Source organism: Monodon monoceros, unplaced genomic scaffold, assembly GCF_005190385.1.
Source record: "Monodon monoceros isolate NGI ecotype Baffin Bay Population unplaced genomic scaffold, NGI_Narwhal_1 Super_Scaffold_13, whole genome shotgun sequence".
NCBI lineage: Eukaryota > Metazoa > Chordata > Mammalia > Artiodactyla > Monodontidae > Monodon > Monodon monoceros.
The window spans coordinates 60,204,510-60,220,369 of NW_021703769.1; the positions used below are offsets into that span (position 1 = coordinate 60,204,510).

Sequence of the window (15,860 nt, forward strand, 5' to 3'; positions counted from 1 at the left end):
CTTACCCCTGGTTCTATACTAGATACCTCCTCACCTTCGTATGGAACACCTTGTACTCCTGTTGCATTGTGATGTAATAATGCTGCTAATTCTCTGGAGCAGGTTTCTCAACCTCAACACTATTGACATTTTGTAAAAATACACCTGTCTAACCTCGGCACTATTGACTTTTTTTTTACACCTGGTGTTTAATATTCTCCTAGGCCTCTGACACTCGACCTGCTTGGCCTCTGGCCATCGTCCTCTGACATTTGCCCTGCTTTAGCAGTCAACTTATAGACGTGGTTCTAAGTAACCTGTACCAGGTCTCTCTACCTGGGCATTACTGACATTTGGGCCAGATAGTTCTTTGTTGTGGAGGGGCTGTCCTCGAGCCTCATATAGGCTGTTTAGCAGCATCCCTGGACTCTACCCCCTGGATTCCAGTAGCACCCCCTCCCTTCCGCCCCACGTGACCACCAGAAATGTCTTCAGGCATTGTTAAATGTCCTCCGGGGGACACAGTCACCCCCAGTTGATCCACTGGTCTAGAAGGAAAGCTCTTTGAGGCAGAGGCTATGCTTGTGTGGATCTTCATAAACCTAGCTTGGCACGCGTAGGTCCACTTAAATGTATTGAATTGAGTAACTAGGGGATGAAGGTACTGGGCAAGGAAGGGGATGGGTGGCTGGAAGGTTGAAGAGAAAGGTTAGCTCTTTCAGGACAGGAGGATGAGAGAATATATGGCAAGTGCTTTTTGAGGAACTGAGCTACCACACAGTGGGCTCAGACTCTGTTCTGCCTCTTTGGACGACTACTTCTTTTGCCTTTTGGGCCATCCCCCAAGGACTTCTTTCTTGCGTTAGAGCTATAGGCACAGAATCTCCTGATTGCTCAGAGGCTTCTTAGAACCAACCAAGAAGCATTTGTTAAAGCACCATGAAAGTAGGGGGCGCAGCTATGGGTCAGAAGCAACCCCTGCCATCATTGCTTCAGGCTAGTAGGAAAGACACTCGTGGGTCTGGAGGCCCTTCCACCCCTCCCTTCCTGGCATATTGCTATTTCTCCTATCCAATGTAAAGTATATTAGGCCTTTCTGTTATGTGGTCCCATGGCACCTATTCTTTTCCTTCATAGTATTACTCACAGTTTTTAATTATATATTAATAGTTTTTTTCTATGGTTAATGTTTCTATTCTTTGAGACTATAAACTCTATGGAGGAAGGAACAGCGTAGGTTTTGTTCATTTATCCTTCCGTAGCTCCTGGCATGGTATCTGGTGCATTGTAGGCATTCAGTACATAATTTTTGTAAAAATGAGAATGCATGTGATGGACCCTCCAAGAACCCATATTCCAGTGTAGGAGACAGTGCATACTACAATACCAAGTCTGTACCAAAGGAGCAAGAAAGTACAGTGTTGGTTTGGGGAGTAAGAAGGGAGAGAATAAATTGGACTAGAAGTATCTGGGTTGACTTTATGGGAAGAAAATTAGAAAATATGGAAAACTAAGAAGGAAAGAAGAAAAGTTATCCATAGCCAGGGGCTCAATATCAGAAGACAACCATTTTGATAAATTTCAGCCTCTGCTTCTTTTTCTCTTTCTTTAAAATACAAGTTACTTCATGCTTTTGAAATATTTCATGAATACAGAACAGTGTAGAGAATAATATAATCTTTAAACAACTTAGTCAAATTTCAACATTTTGCTACCTTTGCTTTACATTAAAAGCTTAAGATTATATAAAATAAAGTATTGCACGTGTATCGTATTTGATGCTTCCTGTGTACCCTCCCAGCTGACATTTCCCCATCTTCCTTATGCAGAGAACCATCATCCTGAAATGGGTGTATGTCTGTCATTCCCATGCTTGGCTTTCTACTTAACATTACATGCATATGTGTTAATATACAGTGTATGTAGTTTGTGGATCTTGTGTATATATTTCCGCAACTTGAGTTTTCATTTAACATTATGTATGAGCTATATCTGTGTAGAAGTGTGTAGCAGTAATTCTTCCTTTTTGCTCTATGGTATCCCAGGATTATACTATAGTTTATTCCTTCTCTGTCAGTGGAAGTTTTGGTTATTTCCATGCTTTGCTATTAAACAGTGTTACTGTGAACATGTCTTCTTGAGCATATTTAAGACCTTCTCTAGGGTTTGTACCTAGAGGTAGCATTGCTGGTGCATAGGGCATATGCATCCTTGACTTCACTAGATGTTGCCAGATAATTCCCCAGTGTAGTTGTACAAATTTCAGCCCCTAACAGCACTGTCTGAGAGTTCCTGTTGCTCTGTATCCTTGCCAAGCCTTGGTATTGCCAGACTTTGACATTTTTGCTAATTTGAAATAATGCATTTCCTTGATTTCTGGTGTGTTTGAGCATCATTTCTTATGTTTATTTGGCTGTTTCAGTTGCCTCTTTTGTGACTTTGTGTGTTTCTTTTTTTTCTCTTTTGTGACTTGTGTTTTTTTTATTGGTTTGATTTTTTTCCCCCTTGTATCTTTACAAAGTATCTTTAATACTTTATATATTCTGGCTATTTATCTTAGTTGATATTTTGCGTTTCAAATATGTTCTCCCAGTGGCTTATCTTTCCACTTTCTTTATGGTGTGCTTTGTTGTGTACAAGTTTTACATTTTAATCAAGTCATACTTATTCGTCTGTTCATGTATGGTTGGTACTTTTTATACCATGTTTAATAAATTCCTCTGTACTCTGAGTACTTTGGGGTCATAAAGAGATCCTACCGTATTTTCTTCCAAAAGAAGAGTTCTGCTCTTCAGCATAAGTCTAAGCCACATGGAATTTATTTGTGTGTGGGTATGAGATAGGGAACAATTTTCCGTGTGAATATAAACTAGTTGCACGGGCCAGCATCTCTGATTGCAGAGTCCATCTTCTCCCCCACTGGTTTGTTATGCCACTTTGTCTTTTGTATCCAGATTGTTTGTATCCAGATCGCTCATTATGCATGGGCTCTGCTCCACTGGTCCTTAGTATATCCATGTGTCACTTCTACACTGTCTTAATTACTGTGGCTTTATATCTTTATATATTATGCATGACCCTGTGGTAAGAACCTTGAATAGATGGTTATGATTGGAATTTAAGGTCTGGTGATAGGCTAGTGGGTGGTTGCATTAGGAAAGTAGGTGGATGTGATCTGTGGAGGGTTTTGAGGAGAACTTTCAGGGCACAGATTAGATCTGCCGTGGGACCCTGTGGGTTACTGGATACTGACGGGGATCCCAGCAGGGACTGGGACTGCAATCTTCCAGCAGCAGTCAGTGGTTTTTCAGAGGGCACTCAGGGTCTCAAAATGGTATTACCTGTGCATTCCCCACAAACTTGTATATGTGCCTTATGTTTTTTTCTGGAGACCTTTCTATTAACTTTTCTTTAAAATGTTACCTGCTTAAAACCTCACCAGATGCTTCAAACTTCTATTACATGAGAAAGCCCTGAGGAACTGGTTATTATGAACATTCACCACTTTGATGTTACAGCCTTCAGTTGAAAACTGATTCTTAGCATTGCCATTCTCTTTTTCAGTTAAAGTGGCACTTTTTTTTTTCTTTTAAGCTTTAGGCTGTTGTTTTTTTTTCTTCTCTACTTTGTACTGAATTGAATCAGAAAAAAAAAGAATACTATTTTTAAGTGCTATTATTCTTTTGAAGAAAACCTTCAATTTAAAATGTTTGTCTAAACTGCAGAGGGTTTTCTGTCAACTGTGCTTGCTTCTACTAAGAATGAGTAACATAACCTTTTTTAGATTTTAGAGAACGAGAGCAATGTCACGATGTTCCAAATATATGTCGTTGTCTTCCTTCTTTTGGTGGCATCTGAACTCTTGTTAAGTAGAACTGAATTAGTAAGAATCAAATAACTTGGAGAAAATTGGCAAATAAAGGTCATTAAGCCCTTATGAAACCTCTAGTGCTTCTGTGGTGTTTGAAAAATAACTATTAAGAGGTACAGAATGAGGAAAAAAACCCAAAACCTGTTTTTTTCCCAAAGTGGAAATATCTTTATTTTCTTCGCAGACTAAAAAAGTACAACACACTCACTATTAAAAAATTTACACAATACCAAAGCGTATAGAACAGCACTACCCAGTAGAACTTTGTGCAGTGATGGGGACGCTCTGTCCTGTGCTGCCAGGACAGTAGCCATGAAGCACATGTGGCTGCTGAGCACCTGAAATGTGACTGGTGTGACTGCAGAACTGAATTTTTAGCTTTATTGAATTTTAACGATTTTAAATTTAAATAGACACATGTGGCTAGTGGCCACTGTATGGGACACTCAGAGCAATAGCCATTTAGAGTGTACACTTCCATGTCTGTCCCTGTGCATCACTTTGGTCTCTCTTTGCCTCCTGCCCATTTCTTCTCCTTCTTTGTCTCCTGCCCCATCTCTTCTCCTCTCACCTTCTCTGTTTCTTTGGCATTCAGCCTGCCTTACACACACTCTCCCTGCCTGCCCTTGGCTGCAGCCTACATGCCACTCTCCTTACCTGCCCCATTCTTTCTCTTGACTGCTCTGTGTATGTGTTATCTGCACACATAATCCATTCTGTTCAGTAGCCACGTTTTTCTACTTAATTATATATATATATATATATATATATATATATAAAATAGACATTTTCCCTTTTCAGTTTGTTTAGCTCTATGTGGTTTTTATTTTGTTATAGCATAATTTCAGTGAAATGAATGTACCAATATTTATTTAACCTACTGATGGTCAATAGATTATTTTCAGTTTTTCTCTATAAATATTTTAAAAATAACTACACTTTTCCCTGTTTTTTTTCCCCCCCTGTGTGTTCTTTGAGTACTTTGCTGGTGTGCATGGGCTTGAGTTGTTCAAAACTGAGAAATCTGCCTTTTGTTTTGTATTTTGGTACTTACTGGAATCCCCTTAGCAGTTCAGGTAAAGACCTCTCTAGAATCACTTACCTGCAGCCTCCAGGACCATTTAAGGTTGACAGTCTTTAACCATGCAGCGTGCTAAGGAGAAAGAGACTATATGTCGTGCTAACAGGGGTGTCTGCTCACTGCTGTCTACCTCAGATAAGTCGGCGAGAGCAGCTGCCTCTACCTGGGGGCAGGTGTATGTAACAGCCGTACCTGGCACACCCTCTGTCCAGCCCTTCCAGAAAGGCCATCTTTGCTTCATGGTCAGAATTCCATTGGGGATAAATACTTGGGGTTCCAGGTCTCTCTTGGATTCTAAAGGAAATCTTAATTCCTACCCAAGATTTAATGGAAATCCTGGCCTGGCAAAGAAAGAATGGTTATGTCAGCCAACAGGGGCAGCTTGGAGGGGGAACCTCAGAGGAGTTGAGGGCAGCAGTAGGGGTGGGTGAGGGTAAGCAGAATCCCTCTCTGGCTAACACCTCAGTTCTCTCCAGATGGCAGGTTTTTTGTTGTTGTTGTTTTGTTTTTTTACCATATCTCCCACAATTTTCTGAAAATACTCTGTTGCCGCTCATCTGATAAAAACTCTTAAAGTCTTTTTCTTCTTAAAATAATTTGATTAATGAAATTCCATGTAATAGTTGCTTTTCTTATTTGGCAGATGGGTTTTCATACACTAAATCTGTTTTAGAAGGTTTGTAATATGCTGAGGTCATTTCCAAGTGATGTTCCAAGTGATGATTAAAGATTTTTAATCTTTATCTGAAAAATATTTTTCTTAAGGACAGTGATATATTTATAGGAAATAATTAAAATAATGCTGCTTGGAAAACAAAGGGCTTGCGGAACACAGAAACCCAAGCTCCTTCCCCTGCATTGGTTTAGTCATTTCCAGTACAGAAATTGTAGCCCTAAACAATTACTTTCAAGGACTAAATTCTAAATCCTGAACTTTTCTGGCTACTTTAGGAAACAGCTAAAGAGATAACAGTGTTATAAGGAATAAAAGTACATAGACAGCTTTTATTTTACTGATGGTACTTAAAAAAAAAAACGACGACTCTGGGAAATTCTTGTAATCACCAAGATTAGTTTGGGTACCTAGTTTTGTTTTTTCTTTCAGAAAAAAATTGGTGTATATATATATAGCCATGTTATATTGCCAAGTATCTAGAAATCCAAAGCCTGGTAAATCTCAAATATTAGAGAAAACAATACAAAATATGAATATTGATTTCAGCCTCTGTTACTTTTAGAGCTAGCCTGTATTATGCCTGTGTTAGGGAAATTTAAAAACCCTATTATCATTTATTCATCAGAATGTTTGTGTGTGTATGTGTGTCAGAAGAGTTGGTAGGAATAAACTTTTTTTATTTGGAAGTTTGAAGTATAATTAGAAAGTCAAGAGAAGCTAGAAATGAGATTTAGCATGAAGTTTTTACGAAATTCAGATAATAATTGCAATATTTCTTACGTTATTTCACATAGTAGGGAACCAGGAATGTGGTGGACAAAATAATAGTACGAATTTCTAATATTTATTGACTACTTACTATGTGCTCAAAGCTCTGCTCTGAACCTCAACTCCATTCAATTCTCCCTTTAATCCTGTGAAATAAGTACCGTTGCCACCCCCATTTTAAACTAAAGATCCTGTGGCTTTGGAAGTTTAAGTGGTTTGCCCACCAGCTAGAAAATTTCAGAGCTGGAATTTGAACCCAGGCAGCCCAGCAAACAGAAGAAAGCTTTCACCACCACAGGTCTTGTGTGACAAGGTCTCTCATGAAATATGAGCTGAATGCTGTGACGGTTAGATGAATGCATCAGCCAGGAAGCAACCATAACTAAAAATGAAGGCAATGAGCAATTATTGAATGCCTGCTCAGTGCCAAGCACGATTCCAAGCACTTGACATATATTGCCTCGTTTAATTTGCACCCCGCAAGGGAGATATCATTTACACCCATTTTACAAAGAAGTTTAGGGAAGTTAAATAACTCGCCCACAGTTAAGCTTCATGCAACTCATGAAGTCGGGATCGTGTGTGGTAATGGATTAACATTAATTTAAGAAAGATTTTTATTAGTTTATTGCAAGGACTTCCCTAGTTCTCTTCAATTCAATATTTTAATCACTGACTAAGAAGAACATACAAAAGGCAAACAAATTTCGGATGACACAGCGATGAGAGTATGTATATATTGGAGGATGGAACAATATTCAAAAAATTCTGTTTTGATTTGTTTCCTTTTTACATTCACATGTTCAAAGATAATAATAAAACAATACTAAAAATCACTCTCACCTCTGGCAGCAGCCACCGCATTGCACACCCCATTCACACTTACTCACATAGTTGAAAACGGCTCTACTGCTTTCTTGTGTCTTCATTCAGAGTTTCTTTTTAGCAAAAATGAATGTGTGTATATTCTTCTTTTTCTCTTTTTCTAATTCACTGTTTCACTTACCAATAAATCAGATATCTTTCCATATCAGTATTACCCGGAGAGCTTCTCATTCTTTCTTACAACTGTGTCGTATTATATTGTATGGATGTACAGTAATTTACTTAACCCGTTTCCTGTTGATCTTGACTGGAGTTGTTTCTGATTGGTTGCTATTAAAAATCATGCTGCAATGAATAATCTTATACAACATCACTAAATTTATTTTTAATATACACATATGTCAATGTTTCTGACGTACAGTTCTGATCTGACCCAAATATATAGGGTCGTGTAACCACACCCACAGTCAAGATACAGAACAGTTCCATCCCCCTGAAATTCCCTTGTCTTCCTCTTTGGTATCAGCCCCACTCCTGGCAGCCAGGGATCCATTCTCTGTACCAGTAGCTTTGGCTTTCTTGCAGCATCCCTGTACTGAAGCCCTCTGAGGGTGGCTTCTTTGACTTAGCATAACACATCTGAGATTCTGCCTGAATTGTTGCAGTTGTCAGTGGCTCATCCCTGTTATTGCTCAGTGATGTTCTGTGATACGCATGCACCACAGTGTTTTATTCCATTCAAACTGAAGGATGTTTGGGTTGTTTCCAGTTTTTGGCAGTTATAAATAAAGCTCCTATAAGCATTCACACACAGATTACAATACTTTTTGAAAGCAGCCTTATTGAGGTATCATTTACATACCATAAGATTCACTCGTTTAAAAGTGTAAACTTTAATGGTTTTTGGTAAATTTACAGAGTTGGGCAACCATCACTACCATCTGATTTTACATTTCATCACACCAAAAAGAAATCTTTGACCATTTACAGTTAATCCCTATTCGCATCTCCAACCCTAGAAAACCACTAATCTGTTTTCTGCCTCTACAGATTTGTTTTTTCTGGAAATTTCATATAAATGGAATCATACAACATGTGTTCTTTGACATCTGGCTTCTTCCACTTAGCATAATGTTTTTTGGTTTTGTTTGTGTTACATCAGTATTTCTTTCCTTTTTTTTGGCGGCCGAATAATATTCCATTGGGATATACCACATTTTGTTAATCCATTCACTAATTAATGGACATTTAAGTTGTTTATAGTTTTGAGCTATTATGCATAATGCTGCTATAAACGTTTGTTTACAAATCTTTGTGTGGATTTTATGTTTTCGTTTCTCTTGGTTAGATAATGAGGAGTGGAATTGCTGGATCATGGTAAAATTACCTTTTTTTTTTTTTTTTCGGTACGCGGGCCTCTCACTGTTGTGGCCTCTCCCGTTGCGGAGCACAGGCTCGGGACGCGCAGGCTCAGCGGCTGTGGCTCATGGGCGCAGCCGCTCCGCGGCATGTGGGATCTTCCCAGACCAGGGCACGAACCTGTGTCCCCTGCATCGTCAGGCGGACTCCCAACCACTGCGCCACCAGGGAAGCCCCCATGGTAAAATTATATTTAACACTTTAAGGAAATACCAAATGAAATGGTTTTCCAAAGTAGCTGTATCATTTTACATTCTCACCAGCACTGTGTGAAGGTTCCTGTTTCTCCATCCACATCCTTGCCAACATTTTTTATTGTCTGTCTTTTACTATAGCCATTCTAGTGTCAAGTGGTATCTCATTGTGGTTTTAATTGCATTTTCCCTAGTGACTGATGATACTGATCATCTTTTAATGTGTTTATCCGGCATTTGTATATCTTTTGTGAAATGCTTATTCAAATATTTTGCCCATTTTTAAATTGGAATTTTTTTGTCTTTTATTTTGAATGTTAAATCCTTTATATTCTGGATGCAGTCAGCTCCTTACCAGATAGATGTGATTTGCAAAATGCCACAGAATATTTTTTTTTTAATGAAGATTCAGTAGTTTTTTTATTGAATAAATGTTTCTCCGTTTGGTATATGCCTTTCATCAATTTCTGGAGTTTTGAAAAGGTTGTTTTTGGCAATTTTGTCTTGTTTTATCATTGCCATTAGAGACAGGATTTGCTGAGCTCTTTTCTCTGCCATTCTAGAAGTCCCACCTACAGTTTCATTTTGAACATGTAAATTCCCAGACGATAAATTGCTAGGTCAAAGAGTTAGTGCATTTGTAATTTTAATAGATGTTGACAAATTTTTATCCGTAAAGGTTGTACCATTTTATATTCCTCTAATTTATGAGGTAAGGCCCAGTCTTGCCAATCTGTGTTATTAAACTTTCAGAATTTTGCCAATCTAAATAAAATCGATTTCTCGTGGTAATTTTAACATTTCTTTCTTCGTGAGGAGGGTTGGGCATCTTGTCATATTTTAAAAGAACATTCCTTTTCTCTGAGCTTTATTCATATTCTTTGCTCATTTAAAAATCTCGATTATCGATCTTTTCCTTTTCTGTTTGTAGGAGCTTATTTCTGTGTATTGTAAGTTGCAAATACAGACTTCCTGGTAAGTCACTTTTCATCTTGTTTATGGTTTTCTTGGCATGTAAAGTTTATATGAATATACATATAAATACATATGCATATATAATTTATCCATCTTTTTTTATGGCTTCAGGAGTTGGAGTGATGGAAAGGTTTTCCCAACTCCAAGGCTATGGAGGACTTCCCATATTTTCTTCTATAACCTTTTTCGTCTCATATTTTAACCTTTAAATCTCTGATTCATGAGCCATTTATCCTGCTGAACTATGTTAGGTTTGGTTCTAACTTTTTTTCCCCCAAATGGCTACTCAGTTATCCCAGTACCTTTCTTCAAAAAGTCCATGTTTTTAACTCTAATTTGCAATTCCAACTTTATTATATAATAAATTTCTATGTATATATGTATCTAATTTTTAGACATTCTCTTCTGTATCATTTGTCTTCCTGTCTCTCACTTCGTATACTAATATCATACTGTTTTAATCATTGAGGTATTGTAATATATTTTAATATATGCTAGGTCTAGTAGCACTCCTCTTTTTCATTGGTTTTCCAGACTACTTCTGCTTGTTTTGTTTTGTTTTTTTCTTGTCCATAAGGGCTTTAGAATTAACTTGTCTAGGTTCCCCATCCCACTTCCAAAGGAAAAATAATCTTTTTTGTATTTTTATTTCAATCATTTAAATTTTATAAGTTGAATTAGGCAGAACAGACATCTATATGATGCTGAGTCTTCCTGTCCAATAATATAATTCACTCTAGTTCTTCAAGTCTTCTCTGGAGTTCTTCAGTCATGTTTTAACATTTTCCTTATAAAGATTTTATACATTCCCAGTTACATTTATTTCTAGATATTTTATCTTTTTGTTGCTATCATTAATGCGGTTTTTTCTTCCACTACATCTTCTATAAACGGTTATTTGTGTAAAAGATCATAAGTGAGTGAAGCAATGGGCTGTATATAATAAGAGCTACTTTAATAGAGATCAATGTGAGGCCCTGACCTTGGATCAAAACAGACAAAAAATCAGTTCAACAGGAAGAGGATGAGGAGCATTGTGATTGGAGAAAACATTACAACAGTAGCTACTCGTGTGCTTACGTTTAACCTTTGTCATAATCCCATGAGTTGGGTACTATGACCCCAATTTATAAATGAAGAATTAAGCTTTATTGAGGTTATACACTTTACTGAAGGTCATATAGCTTCTTAGTGATAGTGCTGAATTTTGTCTCCATATTTGTCTAATTCCAAAACTTTAACTCTTAACTGATATCCTGTACTATACCATTTCCTGTGGAAAAGGATTTTATTCAAAGTTTATACATATGAACTCACACCAAATTAATAAAAGCCTCGCTAGTGAGTGACGTAGTCTTCCTACATTTCTCAACAGTTCATGTATACCGTCATTGGAGGACTGGATATAGTTCTGGGTCTCATAATTAAGAAAATGTAGATAAACTGTCTCTTAACTAATCCAGGCTAGTATGACCAGAACTGTGAAAAGTGAAACCATGATTTAAAATAAAATTGTCAAATGATTTAATAAGCTCACAGAAGACTGAGAATCAACTATGATTTTCTCTAGTATTTCCAGTGTTGAAAAATTAATTGGACTTAGTCTTCATGATCCCAGGTGTAGACTCTGGGATTAAGGAGTACATGTTGCCTAGAGTCAATATTCCAGTTACTATTGTTGTGTAGCACATCACCCCAAAACTTAGTGGCTGAAACCCACAATAATTACTTATTATCTTCTATGACCTCTGTGGATCGGGGATTTGAGGAGGGTTCAGCTGGGCAGTTCTGGCTTGGTTTCTGTTTTGGTTGCAGTCAGACAGTGGCTGAAACTGCAACAGCAAGGGAAGGTGGCTGAAGTAGCTGGTGATTGGCTGGGCATCTCTGTCTGTCTCTTCACTTCAGCTTAGTCATGGGCTAGTTTTGGTTTTCTCACCGTATAGCAGCCTCAGGGCAGTCAGATGGCTTATGTGGCATCTCAGCAGCTCCAAAGATGAATATTCCAAGAGACCTAGGCAGACCTATTATGACCTAATCTTGTAAGTCATGTAACATTCCTTACCCTGTAGCACAGACTAGCACAAATTCAAGCAGAGGCAGCTTAGTCCCCACCTTTTGATGAGAAGAATGCCGAAGTCACATTGTAAGAAGAATATGTAGGGTTGAAGATAGCGTCATGTCTTCTTTTTGAAACTACAACCTACTGCAGTGATGGTTCCATTTCAGTGTGAGGAAGGGCATTGTGGTAGAATTCTCTGAGATGAAAAGGACTGCCTGTGGAGGAATGAGACATTTTCATCATTGGGTATGTTCAGAAGGCGGCTAGGTGTGCACAGGGTATGGTGGTTCTGATATCTGAAGCGATTTTCGTCCTCTTATACTCTGGTGTTGTAGAAATGCTTCTGGGAACGTTTAAGCTTAACTAGTTTGAACATAATAAGTGCTTTTTGAAACTTATGAATACCACACATTGTAAGGATAATGTGGATACTGTGCATTAAGATGTATATTGTATCACTTTGTGAAAAGTTTGGAAATTTAAGAATATCTTTTCCAAAAAACTGAAATCAATAACCTAACTTGCCACCTTAACAAAACTAGAAGAGAAGAACAAACTAGACCCAAGGCAAGCAGAAGAAAGGAAATAATAAAGATTAGAGCAGAACTAAATAATAAAGAAAACAGAGAAAATCAGTGAAGCCAAAAGTAGGTTTTTGTTTTTGTTTTTGTTTTTTTGCGGTACGCGGGCCTCTCACTGTTGTGGCCTCTCCCGTTGCGGAGCACAGGCTCCGGACGCGCAGGCCCAGCGGCCATGGCCCACGGGCCCAGCTGCTCCGCGGCATGTGGGATTCTCCTGGACCGGGGCACAAACCCGTGTCCCCTGCATCGGCAGGCGGACCCCCAACAACTGCGCCATCAGGGAAGCCCCAAAAGTAGGTTTTTTGAATAAATTAAAAAAAGGGGACAAAGCTTTAGTTAGACTAAGAAAAAAAGAGAAAAGATTCAAATTACCAAAATCAGGAATGAAAGTGGGGACATTACTACTGATGTTATAGAAATGAAAATAATTGTAAGGGGATACTATGAACAGTTGCATGTCAACAAATTAGACAACCCAGATGAAATGGACCAATTTCTAGAAAGATGCAAACTACCAAAACTGACTCAAGAAGAATCAGAAAATCTGAAGTAGACCTATAGCAAAGAAATTGAATGAGTAATCATACAACTTCCCAAAAAGAAAAGCCCAGAACCAGATGGCTCCACCAATTTAAAGAAGAATTAACTCCAATTCTTTGTAAACTCCTCCAAAAAATGGAAGACAAGAAAGCATTCAACTCATTCTTTGAGGCCAGTATTACGTTGATACCAAAACCAGTTAAAGACAGCACATGAAAAGAAAATTAGACTATATGCCTTCTAAATATAATGTAAAAATCTTCAACAAAACACTAACAACCCCAATCCAGCAGCTTATAAAAAGGATTATATACCATGGCCAAGTGGGATTTATCACAAGAATGCAAAATTGATTTAACATCTAAAAATCAATTAATGTAATACACTATATAGCAGAATAAAGAGGCGGGAAACCCACAGTTATCTCAATGAATACAGAAAAAGCATTTGACAAAATCCAACACCCTTTTGTGATAAAAACACCCAAAATATTAGGAATAAAAGAGAACTTTCCCAGCCTGATAAAGGGCATCTGTGAAACACCTACAGCTAGCATCATGCTAATGGTGAAAGACTGAAAGCTTTCCCACTTGGATTAGAAACAAGAAAGGATATCCACTCTTGCCGCTTCTATTCAACATTGTACAGAATGTCTAGCCAGGGAAATAATGCAAGAAAAGAAATAAAAGTCATCCAGATTAGAAAGGAAGTAAAACTATTTAAATGAAATGTCTAGAATAGGCAAATACATAGAGACAAGAAAGTAGGTGAGTGGTAGCAAGGGCTGGGGGTGGGTAGTCACTTCCTGGCTGGCAAGTGACTACTAATGGGGGTGGGATTTCTTTTAGATATGATGAAATGTTCTGGAATTAGATAGTGATGGTTGCATACCTTGTGACTGTACTAAAAATCACTGAATTCTACACATTAAAATGGTGAATTTTATGTTATGTGAATTATATCTCAATTAACAACAACAAAAAAACACTTATCCACAACTGATGTTTCACAGCTGATTGAAATTGCTGTTTTGTGATGTATGCCAAAGTGCATTTAATGGAGAGAAGAATTCACAAGTATTTTGAAAGGACTGTGATACACTGAGAATAGATTATTTCGTATTTAACTAACGGCATTAGAAACTTATGTATAATTGTACTATCTGCTAGAGTACTGTTATAAAACTCTGAATATTAACATTTATTTGGTATGTACTCTGAACTGTTGTCTCAGAGTACAATATTAACGCATCTTGCATGAAGTTAGACAGTAATATCTATGAAGTAATTTGTATTAACAGACTCCAGAAAACTTAAAAAGATCAGGTTTCCAATTTGAAGTGCCCTTGGCATCAACATCAATTTTAAAATGTTTCGGGGTGGAACCTGTCTTATCCATCCTAAACTTGGTTGGCTTGAGGGATGACCAGCCTTCTCCAACCCCTTTGTCCCAGGACACACTGAATGGGCGTGATGAGGAGGTGACACTGAAGTGTGGTGATGCATTTCTGCTCTCACTAACCAAAAGTCAGCTGTGTTTATTCCTAAATGTGTTTATGCCAGTAGTGGTAGTAATCATAATTACGCAGTTTAACTAAATATTATGTAAACTGATGAACTATGAATGCAAAAATGTTAAGTGTCTGGGACCACAAAGCCGTGTTACTTAATACTATTGAATTGGGTGTGGGCGAGAAACTAAATAAATTGGCTTCAGAACTGTAAAAATATAGACACACGCTGTGCTCAAAATCCTTTAAATTTTTGTTCTACTTTAAAGAAATGGAAACTAGGAGTCATAGATAGTGGTGGTTTGTGCCAGAGAGCTGACACATCTGCAAAGAGATGGCCTTGACCCTGTGTTGGAATACTGGCAAACACATGGACATTTCTGCATTCTAACGTAAAAGAAAATGTCTTAAGATTTATGTGTATCAGTTGTAATGACTCCTCTATTAACTGAGTTTTTCAGTTTACCAACTTACTATCTGGCATGGTTGCCTCGGACAAGAGGGTTTCTCTTGGGATTAATTAGGAACCAAAGAACTAGATTATAAGTTAGGGGGACTCGTACAGAGGAGGACTCATAGTCCCAGCTCTGCTACTTAACTAGTCAAGATAGCTTGGACAAGTAAATTAAACTTCATCTTTCTTCATGTATTTTACAATACTTTGTTTAATATCTTTGTTTAAATTTAAATTCAAATTTACTGATTTCTAATACCAAGAAGTGTAAAGAGCTAGAAAACAGCAAGAAGAGACTGCCCTTCTTTTAGTGGCCCTTTCTCTTCCCCTTTCTTTCTCTGTTTTTCTCTTTCCTTCTTCCCTTCCTCCTTTTCCCTTCTACCTCCTCTCCCTGCCTTAGAGAACTTAGAAATAGGAGTACAGTATATTTTTTATCTGTTAAGTAAACATTTGTTTAATCTGTTTATAAATATTTACTTCTTAGCATTTAGATCAAAGGCTAATTTATGGTTCAACAAAACTAGTTTGTTTTTAACCCAGTATTTGATAAATATGGAAATCATCTCAGCTTAAAATTAATCCTCCAATCAGTGCTTATTCTCTGAGAATCACTCATTTTGAATAAACTTGGAAAATGCAATTGTTCAAGCTAAAAAGACTTGGGTTTTGGGTGTTTTACTTGGGGAACAAATAAAATTTTCTAGTTCTTTGTGTCTTTTTAGATAGTAATTTAAAAGACACATGTGTTTTAAACTTTTGCTAATTCAAATTTTTATTTATAGATGGATTACAATGAATATTTCAGAAACATTCTTTACGTAAATGTTAGTTACAATACTTCAGAATGTCTCACTGTGAAGAGTGTTAGGTATGCATTTTGCTCCATGTTATGTTTGTTTGAAACATGTCTGCAGTAAGCAAGTTAAAA

General features: G+C 37.4%; 1 protein-coding gene across 5 annotated transcripts in view; it reads left to right on the forward strand.

Moving 5' to 3' along the window:
- Positions 1-15,860, forward strand: part of MRTFB (myocardin related transcription factor B) — a 198,051-nt gene that overhangs the window by 40,326 nt on the left and 141,865 nt on the right. Inside the window, exons 1-2 of one of the 5 annotated variants that reach the window (XM_029219703.1) lie at positions 8,752-8,800; positions 9,745-9,788. The exons of the other annotated variants lie outside the window; for them this stretch is intronic. The gene's annotated coding sequence lies outside the window, so the exon portion shown is untranslated. Of the gene's footprint in view, positions 1-8,751; positions 8,801-9,744; positions 9,789-15,860 lie in introns of those variants that run through there. 5 annotated transcript variants of the gene reach the window in all.